Here is a 14,794-nt window from a genome sequence, read left to right on the forward strand (position 1 = left end):
AATGCTCTAAATCACTGTTGATCAGAGAAATGCAAATTAAAACAACTTTGAGGTACCACCTCACCTATCCGAGTAGTTAATATGAAAAAAAGGAAAATGGTGGATGTTGGAAGGGATGTGAGAAAACTGGGACAGTAATGCACTGTTGGTGGAATTGTGAACTGATCCAACCATTCTGGAGAGCAATTTTTTGGAACTATTTCCAAAGGGCTATAAAACTGTGCATACCTTTTGATTCAGCAATACCACTATTAGGTCTATATCTCAAAGACATCCAAAAATAAGGGGAAAACGCCTATTCTTACAAAAAGCAACTCTATTTGTGGTGGCTAAGAACTGGAAGTCAAAGGGATACCTATAAACTGAGGAATGGCTAAACAAGCTACGGTATGTGATTGTGATGGAATATTACTGTGCTATAAGAAATGACAAAAATGATGATTTCATAAAAACCTGGAATGACTTGCATGAACTGATGCATAGGAAGGTGAACAGAACCAGGAGAATGTTACACATAGTAACAGCAATATTGGTCAACAAAGAATTGTGAATGACTTAGCTATTCTCAGCAATACAATGATCCAAGTGAATCCCAAAGGACTATCCACCTCCAGAGAAAGAATATGACACTGATTAATTGAATATAGACTGAAGCATGCTATTTTTCACTTTTTTTTTCTTTTATTCAAGTCTTATAGAACAAAATGACTAATATGGAAATGTTTTACCTAATTGTACATGTATCTGATTACTTACCATCTCACAGAGGGTGGGGAAGCATAGGGAAGGGAGAAAAGGATAGAATATAGAACTCAGAGTTTTAAATAAAAAATGTTTTAAAAAATTAAAAAGAGAGAGAATGAAGGACAAACAACAATTTGAATTCCCGGGGCTTAGCATGGTGTCTGGAACATACATAGTAAACACTAATTAAATACTTGTTCACCTGAGTTTACTTAGCTTTCACCATATTACCTCAATTTTATCATGGGCCTAACCAATTCATCTTTACATTTCCTTGATGACATCTTTTACTCTTATATATTTCATCACAACATGACAGTGACTATAGGTTCTCAAAATCTCACCTTCCATCTGCTTTATATTTCTTTTTTTTTTTAAGTAATCGGGGTGAAGTAACTTGCTCAAGGTTACCCAGCCAGTTATTTCTGGGTGTGGTGCTGAGTGTCTGAGCCCGGGATTCGATCCCCAGGTCATCCCGACACTGGAGCCGGTGCTCTTACTCGCTGAGCCACCTGGCGCCCCCTGCTTTGTATTTCTTATATGTACCCAGCTGTTTACATGTTGTCTCCTTAATTAGAATGTAAGTTTCCTTTTGCCTTTCTTTGCATCCACAGTCTTTATGTAGTGGCTGGAAAACAGTAAGCATCTACTAAATGCTTGTTGACCTACTGAATGAATGACTATGCTAGTAATGCATGAACTTGGCCAGGTTCTATCACGCTGGAAGCGTTTCCAATATAGACCCAGCAACAGATTGAGTCTGTTTTCTGAGGATTAACTTGACTAAGTATGAAGAAGTTCATAACTTCTAGAATGGCCACTTGGTAAGGCATACTTTTGGTCCTGGCAACCCATGAAACAAAAAGTAAGTGATAGTGAGATGAACATTTAAATTTGAAAGTTTTATAGGAATATAATCATTCCAGATATAACTTTTTCATGGGCAGATAATCCTCTGATTATGGTTGTGTGTATGTTGAAAATATTTCTCCACAACTTGTAACTTTCAAAAAATTGATCAAATTTATTATGTTGCCAATTTATTGAATTACCATAATTTGTAATGCATTTCCTACAGTGGCTAGTCACTTCTCTGAAATGCTTGCTAAATATCTCCTTTATTATAAATTATACACATTCTGTATTATAAATTATTCAAATCCTGTATTATAAATATTGCTGTAGAACTAATTTTGAAGAACACTCAGATTTCCATTGAATGGATGAGTGAAAAAGATTTTTTTATTAAGCGCTGATGTGCAAAGCACCATGTTAAATACTGGGATACAAATAGAAATGAGGAGGCAGCCCCTTTTCTCAAGGAACTCACATTCTGATAGAGAAGACAATACATATAGGAGTTCAGTTCCAAGTTAGAAAGGAAGGACCACAGTTTAGAGGCAAAGCAGATGGAAATGAATCTTCTTTCATGTTGTAGAAACAACTGGATATGTTTAGGATATATTTAGCTACTTTTTAAAAAGTAGATGCACAGCAAATCCATAAATGAGAGTTCTATCGAAGGTACTTAAAAAGAACACATTTAGAGATGCTTCCTAACATATTCTGAAGATGGCACTGAGGAGGAAGAAAACCATAACAATCTGCTTTGTTCAGAAGACTTTGTTGAAGCCCTGGCTTTGGGCAGAGTCAATGCTTCTCTCTCTATAGTGTATTGTGATAGGATACAGATAGATGAACCAATACATCAACCTTACCACTCATCAGTCAATGAATATTTATTTTGGGAGACCTCAAAGACTTTTTCTTTTCTACCTCCATCCATTTTTCTTTTTATCCCTCCTTTCTTTCCCACCCTTTCTTCCTTCCTTCCTCCCTCCATCCATTCTTTCTATCCCTCCTTACTTTTCCTTCCTTCCTTTCTCCCTTCCTCCCTTTCTTCCTTCCTCCTTCCCTTTCTCCCTTCCTTATTCCATCTCTTTTTTCTGTCTTTCCTTCCTTCTTTTCTTCTACTCTCCCTATTTTCTGTCTTCCTTTCCTTCCTTTCTTCTCTCCTTTTCTTCTGTCTTTCCTTCCTTGATTCTTTCTTTTCTTGCTTTTTTCTTTCCTTCCTTCTCTTCTTTCTTTAATATTAAAATATCTCATCTTAAAATACAGATACATCTAATAGGGGGCTTATATCCACCCTGTTATCAGTCATCATGATAACAAACAGTTAATATCTCAGCAGAGTTTAGTATAGAGGTTCTTAACTTGAAGTCTATGAACTTGGTTTTTTTAAAATATATATATATAGGTTAATTTAATTATTTTCTTTTGTAATATTATGTATTTTATGCTATGCATTTAAAAATATTATTCAAAGGAGGGGTCCCTGGGCTCCAACAGACAACCAAAGGGCTCCGTGACAGAGAAAGATAAAGGACTCCTAGTTTAGTGAATGTCCAACTGGAAGCAAGAATATAGTACAGAACAAATCTTACAGGAATTCTAGTAAGAAGGTAAAGATGGATAAAGGAAAGGAAGGAAGGAAAAAACTAATATGATCTATCTCATACTTTTGCCTGAAGGTAGCCCCTATATGTTGATTGTGTGGGATGGAAGAAAATCCTTCATAATTAATTTTATGAGTTTTTGCTCAATTTTTTCCCTCTTTTCATTTATTTGTTTGCTTATTTATTTATTTTAAACATTCTTTGTACTATGTTTTAATGGTAATGCAAAAAAGGGATATCCTTCAATGGTATGACTCTAATACATTAATTTCTCTCCACATATACATTTTTCTTATTTGCAACATGTCACTTCAGTCATTGAAAATAATGAAAGAAGGAGCTAATTTAAGTTCATGAACCTAATGCAACCCAGATAAAAATCCTAGTAGAGACCCTCACATTAGGATACCCAGTAATTACATGCAGCTCTTAATGTTATTTATCTTTCAATTAGATAAATGATGTCTCCTTTAGACATCAGGCAACCTAAATAATGAAGTTCCTTTTAGGCTCATATATCAGGGCTTACAACCACTTGTAATTATTTTGGCTACTAGAGTCTGAACTACCAGTACAGGCATGCAACTGTCTGTATCTTAGTCTTAGAGAGCTGCCAGGAGCATTGAGAGGAAGCATCACATAGCCCTTATGTATTAGAGGCAGAACTTGAACACGGGTCTTTGGGACTTTCAGATTCACTCTCTATCTACTATATCTATCTACTTCATCTATACATATGTGCATCTATTGGTCCTTAACAGGTACATATATGTATAGATGAAGGGTAGACTGAAATATAGTAGATATATAGATATAGTAGATATAAATAGATATATAGAGATTTCTTTTTTAAGGACCATGCCTTAAACCTAAATTACTCTGGCCCTCATTGATTGGCCAACAATAGGTCTTGGTCCAAGCCCCATTTGATCTTTGTTTGGGCCCTTGATGGCTCAGAGTGAGTCTAAATAGCAATTGTTTCTGTTTGGGTCAGAAACCCTGAGGGTCTTCCCTTCCCAGACTGATTTTTTTTAACTAGGTAAAAGAGGTCATTCTTTTCCTCATTTCTTACCTAGCCTTTATCACTGAATGGGTATTGCCTCAGACAAACTGAGAACTGGGAAAGGCCTTAACTTAAAAATGCCAAGGACTCCCATTGCATGCAGGACCATCTCCAGTCATCCTGATCTATATCTTGTCACTGAACGCAGATGGCTCTGGAGTAAAAAGTGAGGTTGATGACTTTGCACAGCCTTGCCTCACTTAAATCCAATTCCCTGCAAGTCATGACATCACCTCCCCAAAGGCACGGTCCTCTTTAAGAATGAAAGACAACAACAACAATGAATACTTATTTAAAATGATAGAGCTTTGTTAAGCCAATCATTCCTTTTCTTCTAAGAATATAAAACATCAAATGAAGTAGTTATTCATAATGTACTTGCAGAGTTTCCCTGATCATCCCCTGAAACCTTTACTCAAAGCAGTTAGGTGACACAGTGGATAGAGTGCCAGGCCTGGAATCAGGAAGACTCAGACACTAACTGTGTGACCCTAGGCAAGTCACTTAACCCTATTTGGATCAATTTCCTCATCTATAGAGTGAGCTGGATCAGGAAATGGCAAACCACTCCAGTGTCTTCATCAAAAAAAAAAACAACAAATGGGGTCACAGATAATCAGACATGATTCAACAAACAACAACAAAGATGGAAAAGAAAGAATTATATGTGTGCATTTCTGATCTAGTCCGTCACAAACCTCAACAATCTACAACAATCAACAAATTAAAATCAACACTAACATGTTTAGTGTTGATTTTAATTTGTTGTCTATAGTATCTTTTTAGCAAAATGTAGCTTCCCTATGTATCTCTTTCAATTACGTTTATTTTTACTGTTGCTTTGTCTGAGATCATGATTACCACCTCTGCCTTTTTCATTTCAGCTGAAGCAAAATGCATTCTATTCCGGTTCTTTATTTTTATTCTGTGTGTATCTTTTTGTTTTAACTGTGTTCTCGTAAAAAGAATACTGTTCGATTCTGGTTTCTAATTCATTTTGCCATTCTCTTCTGTTTTAAAGATGAGTTCATCCTCTTGACATTCTTACCATTTGATCATTCATTAAATAAACATTTATTAAGCAACTGACCTTTGTTATGCAGTGTAATAGGGGAAGAGATGAGGACAAATAAGATATTGTCCCTTCCTTCACCATCAGTTACTAAAATAAGTAATTTAATGAAGAGTTATGCTGCAATAAAGGGCAAATTTACTTGAATCTCTATTTCCTAAAGTTCTTTTCTTCTTCTGGAATTCCCTGAGTGTCAGAAAAGTACTACTTTTTTTTTTAATGCATCCCAACTCTAGAGTATGATATTTACTTTTTAAAAAGAGAGTTTTGGGTTTCAGGGGTGGAGAACCTGCAGTCTCCAGGTCACATGTGGCCTTCTAGGTCTTGGGGTGTAGCTTTTTGCCTGAATCCAAGTTTTACAGAACAAATCCTTTTAAGGGGATTTGTTCTCTGAAGTTTGGATTTGGTCAAAGGGTCACACTTGAGGATCTAGAGGTCCACATGTGGCCTTGAGGCTGCAGATTCCCCACCCTTGACATTAGATTATAAGGCTGTTGTTTGCATTTGAGAGAAAGCAATAGGGGTAAAGTGAGAAAAGAAAATTATTTCTAAAGGAATTGAAAGATAGTATTTCCGGGGCAGCCAGGTAGCACAGCAAGTAAGAGCACCGGCTCCAGTGTCAGAATGACCTGGATCAATTCCAGGATCAGATACTCAGCACCACACCCAGAAATAACTGGCCGTGTAACCTTGAGCAAGTTACTTAACCGCGATTGCTTTAAAAAAAAAAAAGAAAGATAGTATTTCCGTTTTGGATTTCCTTCCCTTTTAGTTTCTGGATAGGAGCTTAAGCACTTCTGGTGCAAACTAAGGAGTACCAGCTGCTACAATCTCAGTTTCATTCAACAGCCTTTCCAGAAGACTGAAGGTCCATGATGGGAAAAACACCCCTGCAGTCTACAACAAGTCCAGGGGAGTGAGATAAAGAGAAGCAGATGAAAGGTATCAGGGTAGGAGCAGAAGAGTGAGAAATGACAACTTCTTAATTTTCCTCTTCCTCCAAACAGGCTACTCCTAGAATTTAACTCTGTCTCCATTATTTTTGTTGTTATCGTTGCTGTTGTTCCATTGTTTCAGTCATGTCTGATTCTTCATTACTCCATTGAGAGTTTTCTTGGTAAAGATGCTGGAATGGTTTTCCATTTCCTTCTTCAGATCTTTTTACAGATGAGGAAACTGAGGCATAAATGATTGACTTGCCCAGAGTCACACACACACAGTGTCTGAGGCCAGATATGAATTCAGGAAGATTTGTCTTCCTGACTCTAGGCCCAGCACTCTACCTACTGCACCACATAGGTTTCCCTTAGCAGGGAAAAGAATGTTCTGATTAACTGGCAGCTATGGCTATTTCTTGAAATCAAAGGGGGAAAAGTAAGGGTAAGAAAATTTTTTTTTTATTTTCTCTTCAAAAAGGGGGGGAGGGGTTGGTGTGGGGAGGTAACAAGCAAACACTATTAGACTCCTTCCTGTTAGCTCACATTTCAATAACACTTTAAGGATGGCAAAGACAAACATGGCCTATCTCATAATTTTGCCTGGAGGGAGCCCCTATGTGTGCTTTCTTCCTTACAGCAGACTTATCAGGTTGGTGGTCCAAATCTATACAATAAAAAGGGCACTGAATCAGAGTCAAAGGGCCTGGGCTTAAATTCTGACTCGACTACCTAAATGACCTTAAGAAAATCACATAATCTCTCTAGGCTTCACCTATAAAACGAAAGGGCTGAACTAAATGGCCTTTGAAGACCTTTCCAGTTCTAAATCTATGAACCCCATTTTACAGAGGAAGTATCGTGAAATGATTTACCCATTTGTAATAGGAATGGGAATTTGAAGATCTTCCCTGCCCCTGAATAGACCTAGGGGGGAGTTTGAAGACCTCCCCTGCTTTGAAAGTAAACTCTGCCCCCTAATAGGCTAAATATAGTCACATGGAAACTGTGGTGGGAGGAGTTTGCTGAAGGGAAGCAGAGCCCACAGGAAGCTGGTCAGAGCTAGCCAGATTGGAAGGGTGGGGGGAAAGGACACTCAGGCAAGGAGATAGAGAGTTTTGTGAGTAAATATTGACCTTGTATTTGTTTGTGGAAAGGCTGAAGGATGCTATGGCTCTCTGCATTATTATGGCTTCTGAGTATCTTTGGTACTATGATGGAATTGGCTTACTGGTTTGGGGATTCGGTTTTCTGGTGTCTAAATAAATGCTTCAGTTCTATCCTCTACCTGGAGAGTTTGGTATATTTTGCAATTGAATGTCATGAAATACTTATAGTTAGGGTCTTTATCGTGATTGTGGGTGCTGTAAATATTGCATTGGTGCTACACCATTACCACAGAGTCAGTAAATGTCAGAACCAAGACTTGAATTCATGCCTCCAGGTTCCATCTTGAGTGATTTCTATTCCACTACATGGCACCTTATCTATTACCACCAGGAAACAGTAATGGGAAGCTAAATAATGAAGTCTAATAAAGAGAATTTCTTAAATGTGGGAGACAGGAAAAGGAAAGGATTTTTTCTGTTTTTATTGAAAGTCAACCAGCAAAACTCATGGGTGAATTTGAAGTTAATATGTGAGCCCGTAAATTAAACTCCAAGGCAGTTTGTTCTGATATTTCTTTTTTTTTTCCATTTGCCAAAAAAGGAGCATTTAATACAGTATTACAAATGAGAAAGGCCTTTCTCAAATGTGAATGTTAGAAAGAACAAAGAAACTGGTTCCAGATTACTGGAAATAGCTCTTGCATTTACAACTCATCTCTATGTGATTTCCTTTAATTATTTACCACATTCCCTGCTCCCCTTCTCCCCCCACTAAAAAAGACACTGGCCACAGTAAACCTTTATGCAAGATATCCCTGCCTTGCTCGGTGGATTCTATCTAACACAATAAAAAACAATTAGGCATTGTATCAGATGATTTTGAATTTCCTGAGATCCTCTTCCAGAGAACATGTATCCCTGCTGTTGTAAGCAGGAATCCTGGGCTGCTAAAGCCCTGGGATATATTTCAGATGTGAAACACATGTTTCTCCTCAGCACAGATGTTAGATATTTGTCTACATCATTGCCATCCCCTTTCTTGGTAGCATGATTTTTTAAAGTCATGATTTAAGTAAATCACCTGGTGATAAATAATTGCACTGGATAGACTATAAATAAATAAATGTCTATGTATTTATTTATTATATATGAATGAATGAATAAGTAAACAAACAGATGGATACTATAATCTAAAAAGGAACTAGATTTATAATAAAAAACAATATGAATACCTACCTCAGCCATCTGGCGTACCCTCCAGAGGCCTTGCTTTTAAAGATCTGCTCACTCCTTACAAAGGAGAACTATAGAATTCCATTTCATTGGGATCCATAATGTAGTTTTAAACATTACAACACACAATTCAAAAACATGTTACTTTATAGGGAAAGAACATTGGATTTACAGTCAGAAGACTATCTAAGTAGACAGTTCTTTTTCCTTACTAGAGCAAATAGAATATTAGCTTATAGAAGTGGTTCCCATTTTTTATTTTACAAAGGAGGTTCAATCCAATAGTCCAAGGGGTTCATGCTAAAAATTCTTTAATCCTGAAATGGTAAATAATTATAAAGACTATCATGAGTGACATATTATATCTTCCTAGGGGTTCACAATTCATTTCTCTTTGTTTAAAGGGGTTCACAGAACAAAACCATTGGGCAAAGGAAAGAGTATTAATATATTATTAATCATTAATAAGTTTAATGATTAATTATATTGATGTTAATAACATTGACAATAATCATTAGCATTTATATAGCATCTTAAGGTTTGAAAAGTACCTTTTCTATGTTTACTCATTTCATCCTAACACTAACCCTGTGAAAAATAAGTGCTATTATTATTTCCACTTTACAGTTGAGGAAACAGACCCAGAAGGACATGTGTCTTGCCCAAGGGTATACAGCTAAGGAGTATCTGAGGATGAATTTGAACTCAAATCTTCCAGACTCCAATTCATTCTTTTATCCATGCCACCTAACTGTCCAAGTTTTTTTTTTTAATCTCTCTGAGGTTCAGTTTCCCCTTCTATAAAATGGGGCTAATAATCAATTTTGCTTCCTATTTCAAAGGGCTGTTAGGAATCTCAGCAGCTTAGTTCCTCTAGAATTCTGTTTTTCTGCATCTATTGAAGCAGAGAATTTAAAGCCAGGGGTACATTAGAGACCATGGGATCATTGATTTAGGTCTAATGGGGTCCTAGAGATCAAAAACCAGACTGAACTCTTCATTTTACAGATGAGAAAACTGAGATACAGAAAGGTGAAGTTATTTGTCTAAGGTTGTATAATTAATAAATGGTAGAGCCAAATCTGAACTCAGGTCCTCTGATGACAAATCCATTGTACCATCCCTTGTTCCCCATACCCTCATTTTATAGAAACAGAGACCAAAGAAATGAAATGACTTGCCCACAAACATGCAGGATCAAAGTTCAAAACCAGGCCCCTGAAGCTAAAGATCCAGCACTCTTAGTATTATATAAAACTAGTCATAACTACATCTCTTTTTTAGTAGACACTGCTATATTTCATCTGTATTGAAATCTATTGTATCATGCATAGCCACTTTCCCTAAATATGATTTCCATTTAAAGGCATGAATTTCTTCCACAGTTGTGTTATGCAAAAGGCATTCCTTTTTCCCTACACTCTCATAAACCCTCAGATTCTTCAATACTGTCTGTGTAGTTTTCTTTCCTCTTAGCAAAAAGTTCAAGGTACTTTGCAAGCTTTTCTAAATGCTTTACTCAAGAACAATTCACTTCAGCCACTCCTTTGGGTTATATCATGGCAGTCATATCCTGAGATAGTATTACTTCCGGAATTAGACTACTCTGGAATACAAGCAAATCTGCATGTTTAAATACAATTCCACAAACACTTATTAGGCACCTATTAGGTACAAGGCTGGGGATGCAAGGTATTTTGTATAATTTCATACATGGAAGAAACAGCATTGGTCTACTAGTAGACTCAATAACTCTTTAGAACAATGGCATCATTGGAAAAAGATATGGTCAAAGTCACTCGGGACAATGGGAAACTTTTTTTGGTTGAGGGGGTCAGAAAGGAAGGAAAATGGGGTGAACAAGTGACTGCTTATAATTAAAGTCAAAACTCAATTCTTAAATCCCTCCTAAAACAAGGAGATTTCGAGTTATATAATAATTGCCCTATTAACGAGCTAGAAAATGTTGGTTTAGTTTTTTTCTTCAATGATGTTGAGTTCATGAAGAGTTCTGGCATGACAGTCTTGTTGATAAAGAAGGGGGAATTTCTTGAGCAATATTGAGGCCTTAGGGGTTTTAGGAATTCAACTTTCTAAAAAGAGAAGGAAATTTTCCTGAGCACCATTAGCCTTTTGGAGATAAGAGAATTGCGAATGCATCCCTAGAATTGAAGTAGTAACAAGGAACTAATCTACAATATGGGGGAAAGAAGACAACCTGGACTTTGCTCTGGTGTTACTATGCTCCCTTAATTTTTGGTGTGGTGAATGAAGCAAAAGCTAATATGGTGCCCAATATACATTATTGAACTTTGCAGAAGAATTGACAACCCTTTCCCTCATATCTGTGAAAACCCAAACCCAAATTATATTCCAGAATTCCTCAAAAGAATTCTGGGCATGGTGAGGGAGCCAAAATGACAGACTAGAGGGAGCAATGCAGCTGAACTATCTTAACACTTCCTTCCAAACAACTTTAAAATAACATGTCGAATCATATTTTGGAGTGGTAGAAATAAAAAAAGGTCAGGGAGAGAGAGTTTTCTAGCCTAAGAGAACTTGCGAGGTTAGCAGGAGAGGTCTGTGGCACTGGCATTAAAGCCTGTCCAGAGTGCAGCCCATACAGCGTCAGCACCAGCCTCAAGGCATGGAGGTGGCTGCAACAGTAGCAACTTATCAGAGACGGTAAGGGGGTCAGACAACTGGTCAGAAGGAGCTTACAGGGAGCCCACTGCTACTACTGGGTACAGCTGGTGCTGATTGGCAGCTATTGCCCATAGTAATTCTGGGTCGCAGCTCCAGGGTAGAGAGGAGCACTTGTGGTTGAACCGGTGACCTGGTCACAATCCTAGGACCAAGAGAAGCACTAACACAGCTGCAAGGGAGCAGGGGTTCTTCCTGGGTAAAGTAACCCAGACCAAGAGAGCAATTACCACCCTCCCCTAGGATAAAAGCACTTTGTAGATACCAAAAACTTTCAGACCCCCAGAGCTAGCTCTGAAAACAGCATTACAAAAAAGCCTGAAACTTGGGATAGGACCTCCCCCACCCCCAAGTGAGCTGAGTCCAACTTTAATATTAAGAAATAAACAAACAAAAAAGTAGACCATGGTGACATGGAAAAGCAAGACAAATCCTGAAGTAGACAATAAAGTGAAAACAGCTACAAGTAAAGCCTCAAAGAAAAATGCTAATTAAATACAAGTTCAACATGAATTCCTAGGCACATTAAAGAAAGAAATAGGAATGGTAGAGGGAAAAAATGGGAATACAAATGAGAGGAAGGCAAGAAAATCATGAAAAGAGAATTAACTGCTTGGCAAAACAGGCACAAAAATATGGGGGGGAAACATCTTAAAAATGGAGTTGGTCTAATGATAAAAGAGACACAAAAATTCACTGAAGAAAAGAACTCCTTAAAAAGCAGAAATAGCCAACTGGAAAAAGAGGTACAAAAAGTTCACTAGAGAAAATAATTCCTTAAAAATTAGAATTGGGCAAGTGGAAGCTAATGACTTCATGAGACATCAAGAAACAATAAAGTCAAAAGAACAAAAAAAATGGAAGAAAATGTGTGATCTCTCATTGGAAAAAACAAATTACCTAGGAAAAAGACTGAAGAGGTGATTTAAGAATTGTTGGACTACCTGAAAGCCATAAAAATAATAATAATAAAATATCCTAGACATCACATTTCAAGTAGTTATCGAGGGAAATTGCCCTGAGAGCCTAGAATCAGAGGCTAAAATAGAAATTGAAATAATCCTTTCATCACATCCTAAAAGAGAACCCAAAATAAAAATTCCCTGGAATGCTATAGCCAAATTACAAAGCTCCCAGGTAAAGGAGAAAATATTGCAAGCATCCGGTAAGAAGCAATTCAAATATTGAGGCCCAGGCAGAATCACAGAAGATTTAATGGCTTCCATGTTTAAAGGTCACAGAGCTTAGAATCTGATATTTTAAAAGGCAAGGATTACAACCAAGAATAACCTACCCAGCAAAACTGAATATAATCCTTCAGGGGCAAAAAAACTTATATATTTACTGAAAAAGAGGACTTTCAAGCATTCTTGATGAAAAGACCAGAGGCTGAATAGAAAATCTGACATTCAAATATAAGACTCAAGAGAAGCATAAAAAGGTAAATATTAAAGAGTAATCACAAGGGACTCAATAAAGTTAAATTATTTCCATTCCTATATGGTAAGATGCCTCATGTAATTCCAAAGAATTTTACCATTTGTAGGGCAGTTAGGAGACTGCATAGATAGAGGGAATGGGTAAGAGTTAATTATATTGGAAGGATCTCAAAAAAAAAAAGTGAGAAAAAGGATATACTGGGAGAAGGGGGGTGAGGGAGAGGCAGAATGGGGAAAATTTTCTCATATAAAAGAGGTCTGCAAGGAAGAGCTTTTATAATAGAGGAGAAAATGGTAGGGGCAAGTTTCTCTGATAAATACTTCATTTCTCAAATATAGTATGCCCCTCCAAAGAGAGAAATGAGGAAATCTGAGTGCAAACTGAAACATAATTTTCTCACTTTATTTTTCTTGCTTTTTTTTTATTTTTACAATATAGCTAATAACAAAATCTGTTTTGCATGATTTCACATGTATGATTGATACCATATTGCTTGCTTTCTCAGTGGGTGGTGGAAGGGTGGGAGGGAGGGGGGGAATTTAGAACTCAAACTGTAAAAAGAAAGAAATCTTTAAAACAATAATTTTGTAAAAATAAATACATAAAAAGGTATTTGGAGCAGGATTGAAACAAGCCAAAGATATGTGATTTGGGGATTTACCCGCAATATTGAAAACAATTTTTCATAAACTAAGATTTTAGGGATTCTGTGCCATGGGTTACATGTGAATGCAGGCTGGCCTCAGCCCTTCAGAGCTCCCAATTTCCTTCAAAGCCCAGCTCAGGTACCACCACCTACAAGAAGCCTTCCCAGATTGCCCAAGGTGTTAGAGCTCTTTCCCCTCTCAAATTATTTGGTATTTACTTATCTGTTGTAATGATAGAATAATAAATTGAAGACAAAAGCTATTTTTTCCTCTTTAAGGAGAGGGAGAGGGAGAAGATGAGTTGAGCCACCCAGCGATCTGGGTCCCCATTCAGGGAGCTTGGTCTACTCACAGGTTGTGTTTGTCCTTCATTCCAGAAGAGGACCATGGCATCAGGGAAATGATGACATGACTTGCAGTTGACTTTGATTTGAATGAGGGAGGACTGTGCAAGGTCACCAACCTCAGTTTCTCCTCCAGAGCCATCTGGGTCCAGCGGCCAGATATTAATCTGGATGACTAGAGATGACCCATGATGCAATGGGAGACCCTGACCCTTTTAAGGCTAAGGTCTTTGCAGGTACTCACTGAGAGTGAGGTAACGCCTTTTCAGTGAACAAGCCACTTTAAAAAGTGAGTCAAGGGATTGTCCCTTTAATTAGATTAAAAAAAAACTTAAACTGGGAAGGGGAGACCCTCAGGCTTGCTGTTACAAAAAGAAAGAGTTGGCATTGACATTCACTCTCCTTCCTTCCTCCCTTCCTCCCTTCCTCCCTCCCTCCTTCTCTCCTTCCTTCCTTCCTTCCTTCCTTCCCACAAAACCTTTCACCCAGCCCACTCTGAAGCAATAGATCACTGCCCCAGCTCCACCTGATGTCAGGATTTTGGGCCCTCCTGGCTGAGAGTCAATGTCAATAGCAACTGTTTCTCTCTGGAACACCAAGCCTCAGGGTCTCCCCTCCCACTTTAATTTTTTTTCTTTGTCTATAAAAAGGGGCCATCCTTTGACTCACTTCTTAAAGTGGCCTATTCACTGAATGGGCATTACCTTCCAGGAGGCTCTGGAGGACAAAATGAGACTAGTGACCTCACTCAAATCCAAGTCAACTGCAAGTCATGTCATAATTTCCCTGATGTCAAGGTCCTCTTCAAAAACAAAGGACAAGACACAGTCTTAGCACAGTGCTTTGCACATGCAAGTATTTAAGTGCTCATTGCAGAATAAGAGACAACAGAGAGGCAATGGGAATGATGGATAAAGATGTGCTCATGGCATCAGAAAGACTTAGGTTCAAATCCTGTCTCTGGTATGTACTATCTCTGTGACTGTAGATAAGCCACTAAACCTCACTGCTACCAGGTAATTTCCTAACAAAACAAATTTTGGACCTA

The sequence above is a fragment of the Petaurus breviceps genome, unplaced genomic scaffold, assembly GCF_028583685.1.
Source record: "Petaurus breviceps papuanus isolate PSGF00001 unplaced genomic scaffold, PetGlider_PUasm1.0 90792, whole genome shotgun sequence".
Lineage (NCBI taxonomy): Eukaryota > Metazoa > Chordata > Mammalia > Diprotodontia > Petauridae > Petaurus > Petaurus breviceps.